The sequence below is a fragment of the Lutra lutra genome, chromosome 9 (genome assembly GCF_902655055.1).
Source record: "Lutra lutra chromosome 9, mLutLut1.2, whole genome shotgun sequence".
Classification (NCBI taxonomy): Eukaryota; Metazoa; Chordata; class Mammalia; order Carnivora; family Mustelidae; genus Lutra; species Lutra lutra.
Window position 1 is genome coordinate 7,692,866 of NC_062286.1, and position 9,309 is coordinate 7,702,174.

The window sequence follows — 9,309 nt, forward strand, 5'->3', positions numbered from 1 at the left end:
CTGATTTCATCGATATTCACTGCTCCTGTGGCCAGATGGAATGCCCCTTACAAGGCAGGCATCCTGATAAATGAGTGCTGGACAAGCAAATGTAAGTGAGAGGTTGAAGAGGGTAGAGAGAAGAGGAAGAGGGCTCAGGGCATGCCAGGTCTCTAACGGAGGGAGCCGGGGAGGGCTTCTGGCTGTGCAGGTGGGTGTCACCTCTTATTCAGCAATATCTGAATCGATGTTCCCCCCAACGACCAGAAAATGCGAGGGCTTTTCCCTCTGCGGGGTCATAAGTATTTCTGTGGCTTAAAGATCTGAGTTGAGGGCAGTAATAAGTGGTCTTTGGTGTCGTTCAGCAAACACAGATAACTGGGTGTATGTTCCTCCTCCAGGAAGCCTTCCTAAAGAGGCATTTCAGAGACCAATGTGATCTCCACCCAATATGCCACCCGACAAGTCAGACAGGCAGCTCAGCGGCTGACCCAGTGGCCTTTGGTTATATGTTTGGGCCTGGCTTTCTCTTGCTAAACGATTTGTGAGGCTTCTAGACAAAGCTAAAGCCAAAGAGTGAGCTGCTTTACGAGACCAGGCCCTGCCCCTTGAGCTGTAGGGCCTCGCGGCCACTGTTCAAGCAAGACATGGCCTGAGCCTTCGTTGTTGGACCTTGCTGTTTTTTTTTTGTTGTTGTTGTTGTAGTTAAGATTTTTATTTATTTTTGTCTTTGTGAGAAAGAGAGATGGAGATAGAGGACGAGCGGCGGGGGCGGGCAGAGGGAGAAGCAGGCTCCCCACTGAACAAGGCGCCCGATACAGGACTCGATCCCAGGACTCTGAGACCATGACCTGAGCTGAAGGCGGACATGTAAGGAACGGAGCCACCCAGGCGCCCTACATGTTGCTCTTGTAGCAAATCTCAGGAGACGGACGGTGAGCAGAGCTTCGTGGGCACAGATGAGGGCTCTCCTTCTGCAACCTGCCCAGGTGGCTGGTCTCTTGCTGGAGCTGCCCTGTAGGCAATGGGCATTTGTTTTTTGTTTTTTGTTTTTTTTATTTTATTTATTTTATTTTTTTAAAGATTTTGTTTATTTATTTGACAGAGAGAGAGAGAGAGAGGGATCACAAGTAGGCAGAGAGAATGGAAGGGAAGCAGGCTCCCCGCCTAGCAGAGAGCCCGATGTGGGGCTCGATCCCAGGACCCTGGGATCATGACCTGAGCCGAAGGCAGAGGCTTTAACCCACTGAGCCACCCAGGCGCCCCGCAATGGGCGGTTTTTACGCCCTGCCTCCCATGACCTGTCGGGGCTGATCTTGGAATACCCCAGGGTCTCGGCATGGCTTATGTCCACCCCGTCTGTGGCTAGACTGTGATGGGTAGCATGCTGTGAAGCGCTTCTCCAGAGCAGAGATGGTCTGAACAAGTCACCTTGCTCAGTTTTTCTTGGGTTTCAGAGGTTAAAGGTTTGATGCTAAAAAAAAAGCAAAGGGGCTTCTTGGCTGCCCGATCCAAATGTCTTCCAGGTCCCTTTTGGGCCATGAAGTCCCCAGAGCCCTGTCTGTTGGAGACGTTCCGTGGTGGCCCGCAGGACCACTGGCTCCTGCAGCCTCAGGAATGTCCCACATCCCTTATCCCCTCCTGATTGAGTAGTTTGGTCCCTCCTACTTCTGCAAATTCTCAGTGCCTTGCCTCCCGCGCCAGAGACTGCTTGTGATTTGGTCAAAAGCCAGCAGACCAAGGATGTTGACTTTCTGCTCTCCAAACAAAAGGTCCTCTAGTTACCAGGATCTACCCTCATTAGCAGGCACAAGGGATTATTAACAATTTTTTTTTTTCTTTTCACAGAATCAACAGCAAATCCTGCCAGATTTGAAGCCTCAGTAGTATTCCTCCTCTCGTTCCACATGGACCCAGACCGGGCTGGGTTTCAGCAGCTAAGGTCTCAACTACCACAGCAGCTCCCGGCTTCTGCCTTCTTTTGGTTCTCTTCCGTTCCTTCCTTCCCCAGAACTTTCTAGATCTTTCCATAAGTTGAGAGAGGCCTGGGCCCCTTCCTTAGTTTATTTTTTGACGTACTAAAAACCAAAGACATTTCAAGGTCGGGTTACAAGGTTATAACATACAAGGTTATAAACATTGTACATGTTTGCTTTTCACAGTATTAATGCTTTGTTTTTTTTAAAAATGATGATTTTAAAAAATGATTTTATTTATTATTTGAGAGAGAGAGAGAGAGAGCATGAGCAGGGGGGAGAAGCAGAGGGATAGGGAGAAGCAGACCCCTGCTGAGCAGGGAGCCAGACATGGGGCTCGATCCCAGGACCCTGGAATCATGACCTGAGCTGAAGGCAGACGCTTAATCGACTGAAGCCACCCAGGCACCCAGTATTAATGCTTTAAATGTGAAAAAGTAATGCTTTCCAGTTGTGCTAGTTATAACTGTAGAATTAAAAAATAATATAGTATATTCCAAATGGTGTGACCTGGTGATAGGACACAGGTCCAAAGTAGTTTCATGACTATCCCCCATTTTTTTACAGTACAACATGCATTTCTTTCTTTCTTTTTTTTTATTAACATATATTATTTTCTTCAGCTGCCCTCCCCCTTTTTTTCCCTTGCCAGTATGTCCTTTGAATATTGACTCCTATTTGAAGATAACCTTGAATGTCCGACTGTGGATTCCTTCAAGAACTAGAACCTGGGTTTTCCGGACACCCGCCAGGGCACAAAACAAGTTTCAGTGGCCGAGGTGGCAGCTCTGTGAGGTCCAGAAGCCTTCCTCAGGCCTCCTGCCCCAGCCTGCGTGCGCCTGCCGCCCCCCCCCCGGGGAGCCTCAGGTCTTAAGGGAACACTTGGCTCTCTGGCTGTCTATGCCTAGAATGCCCGACCGCCATCCTGCCCTTGACCGGATCCCATTCAGCCTCTGAGGTCTAAGACCATGTGTTTACCCTTCCAGGAGTGTCCCCACGTATGCCCCTTGGAAGGTTGAGGGACCCTCCTCCTGCTGCCTGTATCCTGTGCCGCTGACTTCTTACCACGACCTGCAGCACGGTTCGTCTGTGTCTGCCCCCCCGCCAGGGCTCTGTGAGCAGCTCCAAGACAAGGGCCATGACTTGATCAGGGCTGCGTCCCGGCTTCCAGCAGGAGCCCAGGGAAATGGATGAATGAGGGAAGGTTCCAGCGAATACATGTAAAAAGTGAATGAAATGCCACAGGGTTCTGTGCGTTATCAGTTCTCCGTTTGTTCTGGCCTAGATGATTTTGTTTGAGCTGGTGGAGCCTGGTGAACTCGGGTTGAGGCCGTAGTTCCCGCCCAAGGCCAAAGTCCTCTTCCTCTTTCCTGCCAGCGTGGGATGATGCTCACCTGTGTGTGACCAGAAGGACCACCAGGTGGCGCTAAGTCCCCGTGGGGGACCGTCGCAATCCGCCTCTTCTGCAGGGCCCGGAGAGTCCGTTCCAACATTCCAAGAGACTGAAGATTCTTCTAGGTTGTTTTCTTGGAGTACCCATGAGCTCACTCTAACATCCCAAATCTAGCCCATGGAGGAAAAGAAATTTTGTTAGAGATATCTAAATTCAGCCGAAGGCAGAAACTAGTCCAACATTAGTCCACGTGTGCAGAGCACAGCCTGAGCTCAGGGCTGTAGGCAGCTGCACTGCTCCTGAAGAGGTCCTCGGTCACCTCTGCTGCAGCCTCGAGGCCCCCCGAGAGGGCGTGGCCGTGCCCCTGGACACACAGGAAGTCTGCCTTCACAGAACACACTAGAACCTAGGGCCACGACCCAGTGTTACCTTGCTGGCTGGTTGTCAGGAGGCGAGCAGGTATGGTGGCCTGGTCTTCTCAGGGCGGGGAGGGGCCTGAAGCACTCGGAGCAGCTCTCCAGGAGAACATCTTGTTGCTCCGGACCTGAGCTCGTGGCCCCATTTCTTCTAGTCAGTAACGACTCCTTCCCCGCAGACACTAGCCTCTCGCTGTCCCTGAGCTATGATGGTGGGGAGGGGCTCCTTCCCAACTTGCTTAACCCGGGGGTCCTTCTGGAAGTGAAGGGGACACCACCGTGCTTCCCGTCCTTGCTGAAACCATCCCGCACACCGTTTTCTTTCTTTCCGGGACTCCTTGCACTTGCGGCAGCTGGGGTGGGTTTCGAGTTCGATCCTGGCCGCTGCAGATGAACTCACTGCGATAGAGGACGACGATGAGAATTAGACTTGCAGCTGGACAGACAGGCTTCCTGTTGATTAGCTCTGTGATCCCCCACCCCATGCCCACCTTAACATTCCCCCGCCTCCTCCACCTGGCCAGGCCCACAGCTTTGCCCTGCCCCGGAGACCCTGATGGTATTGTGGTCCGTAGGAATGGCAACCACTTGGCTTGTGGGGGTCCTTGGACTGGGCTTTCCCCCGCCTGTGGAGCCACTCAGCTTGCTAAGAAGACACTGCACAGTCGTGCTGCCCGCAGAGAGGGTGCCAGCTCCTTCTGGATGGGAAGCCTCCTGGGGCATGGCGGCCACAGCCTCTCCGCTTCCAGCTGCAGAGTCCGTGCTTTTATCTGACAGCTATATACACAGGGCATGGAGGGATCCTAGGCAGGCCTCTCCTTGGCCTGGATGGGATGTGTCACCCGTGGTGATTCAGGTATGCTAAGTGGCCTTCTGGTCACACCCAACCCAGTCCCCGTGGACAAACCACTGCAGAAGGGACAGACGCCAGCTTGGCCTCCAGACTTAATCTGGCCCCAGGGTTAACTCATGCCTGAGGGCAGGCCCCCTGAGATTCAGGGTCCCCTCCCCACTGCCACCTACTCTCTTCTCCTTTGGGCCCACGGCTGGCCACAGCTGCCACCACCACCTCTCGTTCTGGAATTCCTGGGGCCAGGATGGCCTGGAGGCAATTTCTCGGGGCTCCTTCTCTGTTATTTCTCTGCCCTTAGATGCACCACCTGCCCTACCCCCCACCACTACTGGGGGTTTTCAGTCAGTCCTACAGGGTGAGCAAGGAACCTCACAGACCAGGGGAGTGGTCCTCAGAGGGCCCTGACTTTGGCCCGGCCAGCAGTCTGCTCAGAACTTTTCTGAGCCCCTTCCCAGAAGTTTCCCAAATGCCAGTATACTTGGTACAGGCCTTTTAAGCCCCTTGAATTAGGACACATTGTTCTCACTCTGATAACAGATTGGAGCTTCTGCAGGGCTGGCCTGGGTGCTCCAGTCCAAATGTGTTCCCTGGGGAAAGCTTCTGCACAAAGGAGCCTCGCCAGTGGTGTTTGTGAAGTGAGTGGATACGGGAGTCGAGGCAGGACGGTTAGAGCACGTCCCTAGCCTAGAAGCCACAAAGTGTCTTGAAGTACAACTCAAGGGGTACCAGGGTCCCCGAGCGGGAGCCAGGGACTCTTATTAGAGGTTGTGGGTTCTCATTACAGACACTCTCTGCTTTTCCTGGTCCTTGCTGCCGCTTCTCTATTTCGCTTATCATTTGTTGATGCCACAAGGAAACGGAATTCTAAAATAAATTCCTCTCCCTTCCCCAACCCCCAAACTTCTGAAGAGGTTTTAAGCCTGGCATTACAAATTTTCTAAATACTGTTGCAAAATCCCAACAGCTTACACAGCGAGCAAAGTGCGGATCTGAGGAAAAAATCCCCAATGAATTTTTATGTTTTCTGTGCCGGCGGCTGCATGATTCAAAGGGAGGTGGCAACTCGGTGTCCATTCAGGCTTTACTTTTGAAGAGAGATTAGAAAGGTGGAAATCTTGAGCTGGATCAAAGGGAAGCTCTATTTCTACGTGGGCCACGGATTTTGCCCACAGCAGTGAGTTTTGGAGAGAAACAGATGCTCAGTGGCAAGGGAACATTCTGGAACCTTCTAGATGTCTGTGCCTCTTCCCTTCTCTTTGGACATTGGTGTCTGGCATACAGTGGACATTCAGCACGTGTTTGTTGGATAAACTAATTTGGCACCACAGGTTTGTGAGTGTCTGGGCCTGGGGTGACAAGAAATCACCGATAATTCTGTGCTGATTATCTCATGTAAGCCTCATCTGCAGTGTGCGACCCGAGCAGGGTTATTTTTGTTGTAGACATGAGATGGCTGAGATGTTCAGGAACCCCTCAGGGTCACAGGGCTGGCAGGGGAGTGAAGCTGATGCCATACCCAAGCCATCAGACTCCAGGGCGTGTGTTGCTGACCTGCTGACCCATGGTGAATGGGTGGGACTCTGCTTCCTGACATATCACTGTCTGGCCTCGTTCTTGGGTGTATTTCTTAGAGCACATTTTCTCAGCCCTCCTTCTAGAAGCCCCTTGCTGGGTCTGGCTGCCAGAAACTACCAGCGATGCCAGAAGCGTCCTCCAGGTGTCGCTGCAGGGAGCACAGGAGGCGGTGCTGGGGGCCGTGAGGCTGGGAAGGAGAGGGGAACAGGGAGCAGGGCGCCTACACGCGCTCAAAGTCATCCCTGTGCAATCAAGAACATGTTTTCATCAATGAAAAGCAGACGTCTTGGGCCCAGGAGGAAACTGGTGCGGAGCGCTGGCTGGGTTCCCCTCGGAAGTTCGCCTTCGCTTGGTGGCCAGATGGGATGGATGGGGGGCTCAGCCCTCAAACAAGTCAGGTCCGCAGTGGCCTGGAAGCCGTCAATCCTGCTCCTGCCTGAGATGATCCCATTCCCCCAGGTGCCAACTGAGATAAATGTGTCTCTTGAGCCCAGGCCTGGGGTGGGGTGGGTGGGGGTAGGGGAGCTGACTCCTCCTATCTTAGGGAACTTCTTAAGAGTTCTGCATTAAATGACCTTGGGTGTTTTGTCCGTCCCTGGGGAGAGTAACAACCCAATCTGGCTTCCCACCGTACCTTGTCTAATATTTACCCTGATGTAGGGCAGAATCAAAGAAGCAGCATCCTCAGCTATGGGTTTGGAGAGGGAATGCCCCATTTCTTAAAAAGTTGATTTAGTTAAGTAATCTCTGTACCCACCATGGGGCTTGAACTCTGGACGCTAGGCTCAAGAGTTACACGCTCCACGGTCTGCACCGGCCACGCGACACGCTCCTCATCTTACAAGGAATTCTGAGACTTTTCCTCATGAAGGGAGCGGGATGTCCTTTTTGGCCCTGGCTTCCACAGGGAGGCGAGGCTGGCTTCAGGCACCCCTCATGGATGGCAGAGGGGACCTCCGGGGCGGGGCCCTGCTAGCCGGCCTGCGCATTTTGGGGCTGAAAATAGAAACTCACAAGCAGGGTGTTGTGGGTTGAATTGCCTTCCCCTCGGACTCACATGCTGAAGTCCCAACCCCCAGGCGTCTGTGGACAGGACCTTGTCTGGAAACAGGGTTATTCACTGCAGATGTAATTAGTGAAGATGAGGCCCCACAGGAGGAGGTGGGCCCCTAAGCCAGTAGGACTGGTGTCCTTGTGAAAAGGGACCGTCTGAAGGAACCGAGTCTGTGGACGCCACGATCTCAGACATCTAACCTCTAGAGCTGGGAGACCATCAATCTGTTGTTCAAACCGCTCACTTTGTGGCACTTTGCTGCATTGGCCCCAGGAACCAACCCTCAGGGAGAGCATCTGGAGGACAAATGGACACCAGCTGTCCCTGGGATGAGTCCACACCTCTCCTCCCTGTTGGCCTAACCTTGCCCTCCGGGCTCAGGGATAGAAGAGAAACACCTGCCACTTTTAGGAAGTTTCCATGGAGGACTGACATGCCTGTATGAGAAGTTAGCCTAGACGGAAGGGGAGTTCTCAGATTCTCGAACCCAAACGTTTCTATATTTGGCAGTAGAGCAATCATCTTTTTTTTTTTTTTTTCCCTACAAAAGGAAACTTCAAGGCCCAAACTCCTTACCTTACAGGAAAAGGGTGCTCAGGGGAGCCCTGGATGTGCACCCCTCCTCCCAAGGTTATGCTCTAATAAGGGGCAAACCCCACGTCAGAGTCGAGCGCTCCTGACCCCGGAGCCGGGCTTGAATGTAGTGCAGTACTTTTCTCTTCTTTTTCAAACAGGACGGGTTCTGGACCCCAAGGATAGGCCACGGTACCGGAGAGGTTTACGGTGTGCCTGAGGCCCTGGGTTCCGGGCAGGGTCTGTCCCAGAGCAGCCAGGCGATGGGATGGGGGTGCCCACCGCTGAGTCTTGATGGATTGACTGGCTCTGCCCCGGATTGGGTGGGCATGCTGGGCTCTCCCAGCAGAGGGCGCAGCATGAGCAAAGGCCCTGGGTCTAACCATAGTTCCTGTGCAGGGGAGCTGTAAGAAATTCAGTATTTCTGGAGTTCCAGGAGCCGGCTAGGGTGAGGGCGGGGAGACGGGCTAGATGAGGGGTGCTCACAAGCCATGCTAGGGAAGGTGGACCACCTCTTTGGGGTCATGGATAGAGGGAGGGTATCATTGATTGTTCACCCCAGGACACCTTGGAGAGGGAAGAGGGGCTTAAAAATAATGATCAGGAGTTAGTTGCTCTGAGGCAAGCGTGAACCACGATCGTGGCAGACCCCCTGTCACGGCGAGCCCCTGAAGTGTTCGAAGCCGGGAGTGACGCAGTCCTGTCTGCACTTTGAAAAGGTCGCTGGCTGGCTCAGCGTCGTTCATCTGCAAAGGTAAGATGGGCGGGACATAAAGAACTCAGACGGCAAAAAAGAGAACATCGCGGCGAGGGAGTCTCCCCTGGCCCTGTCAGAAGCAATCCCTGGCCTGGGCAGGAGTGTCTTGTTCCAGAGGGACTGTGACTGTAAGAGCAGATGTGTCCTTGTTTCCCCTTTGGCACAGTGGTCGCCCTTGGTCCTGTTCTACCCTTGGCTTTTAATCAATAGGCCACGGAAGTCATTCTGCCTTAGTGCCAACAGAGCTGCTTCCATCTCTTTAAAATGCTCCGTGGATCCAGCATATCGCATTCGACCTGTGCCCTGTGGATGGACATGGAGGAGGTTTCCGATTTTGTGCTGTTGTAAACGATGCTGGGACTCATGTCCTCGTACAGAGGAACGTGTGCCGAGAATGAACCGCCAGCAATGGGATCACTGAGTCCCAGGGCATAGATGCATTTATGATTTTAATAGATGTTGCCAAATTGTCCCTCACCGGAGGGGAGTTCATCCTATGCACACATCCCTGGGCCCGAGGACGCGAACTGCAGCGAGAACGGGTTGAGTCCCCAGTGACTGGGCGAGGTGGGTCCTCTGAAGGGAGGTGGGGAGTGTGACCAGGTGATTGTTGTAAGTGCAAGAGAGAGACATGAGGGTCTCATGTGTGGCCGTCATGGTGGTGGCGGGAAGCAGTGATTTGGGGAAACACATGAAGAGGTAGAGTCCCACTATCCAGGTGATAGAGATGTGT

General features: G+C 53.1%; 1 long non-coding RNA gene across 1 annotated transcript; it reads left to right on the forward strand.

Moving 5' to 3' along the window:
• LOC125108636 (uncharacterized) lies at positions 1-2,797 on the forward strand. The gene is made up of 3 exons (XR_007129975.1): positions 1-91; positions 1,828-1,921; positions 2,608-2,797. It is a non-coding gene; the product is annotated as an uncharacterized LOC125108636 (long non-coding RNA).
• The last annotated feature ends 6,512 nt before the right edge of the window (positions 2,798-9,309 follow it).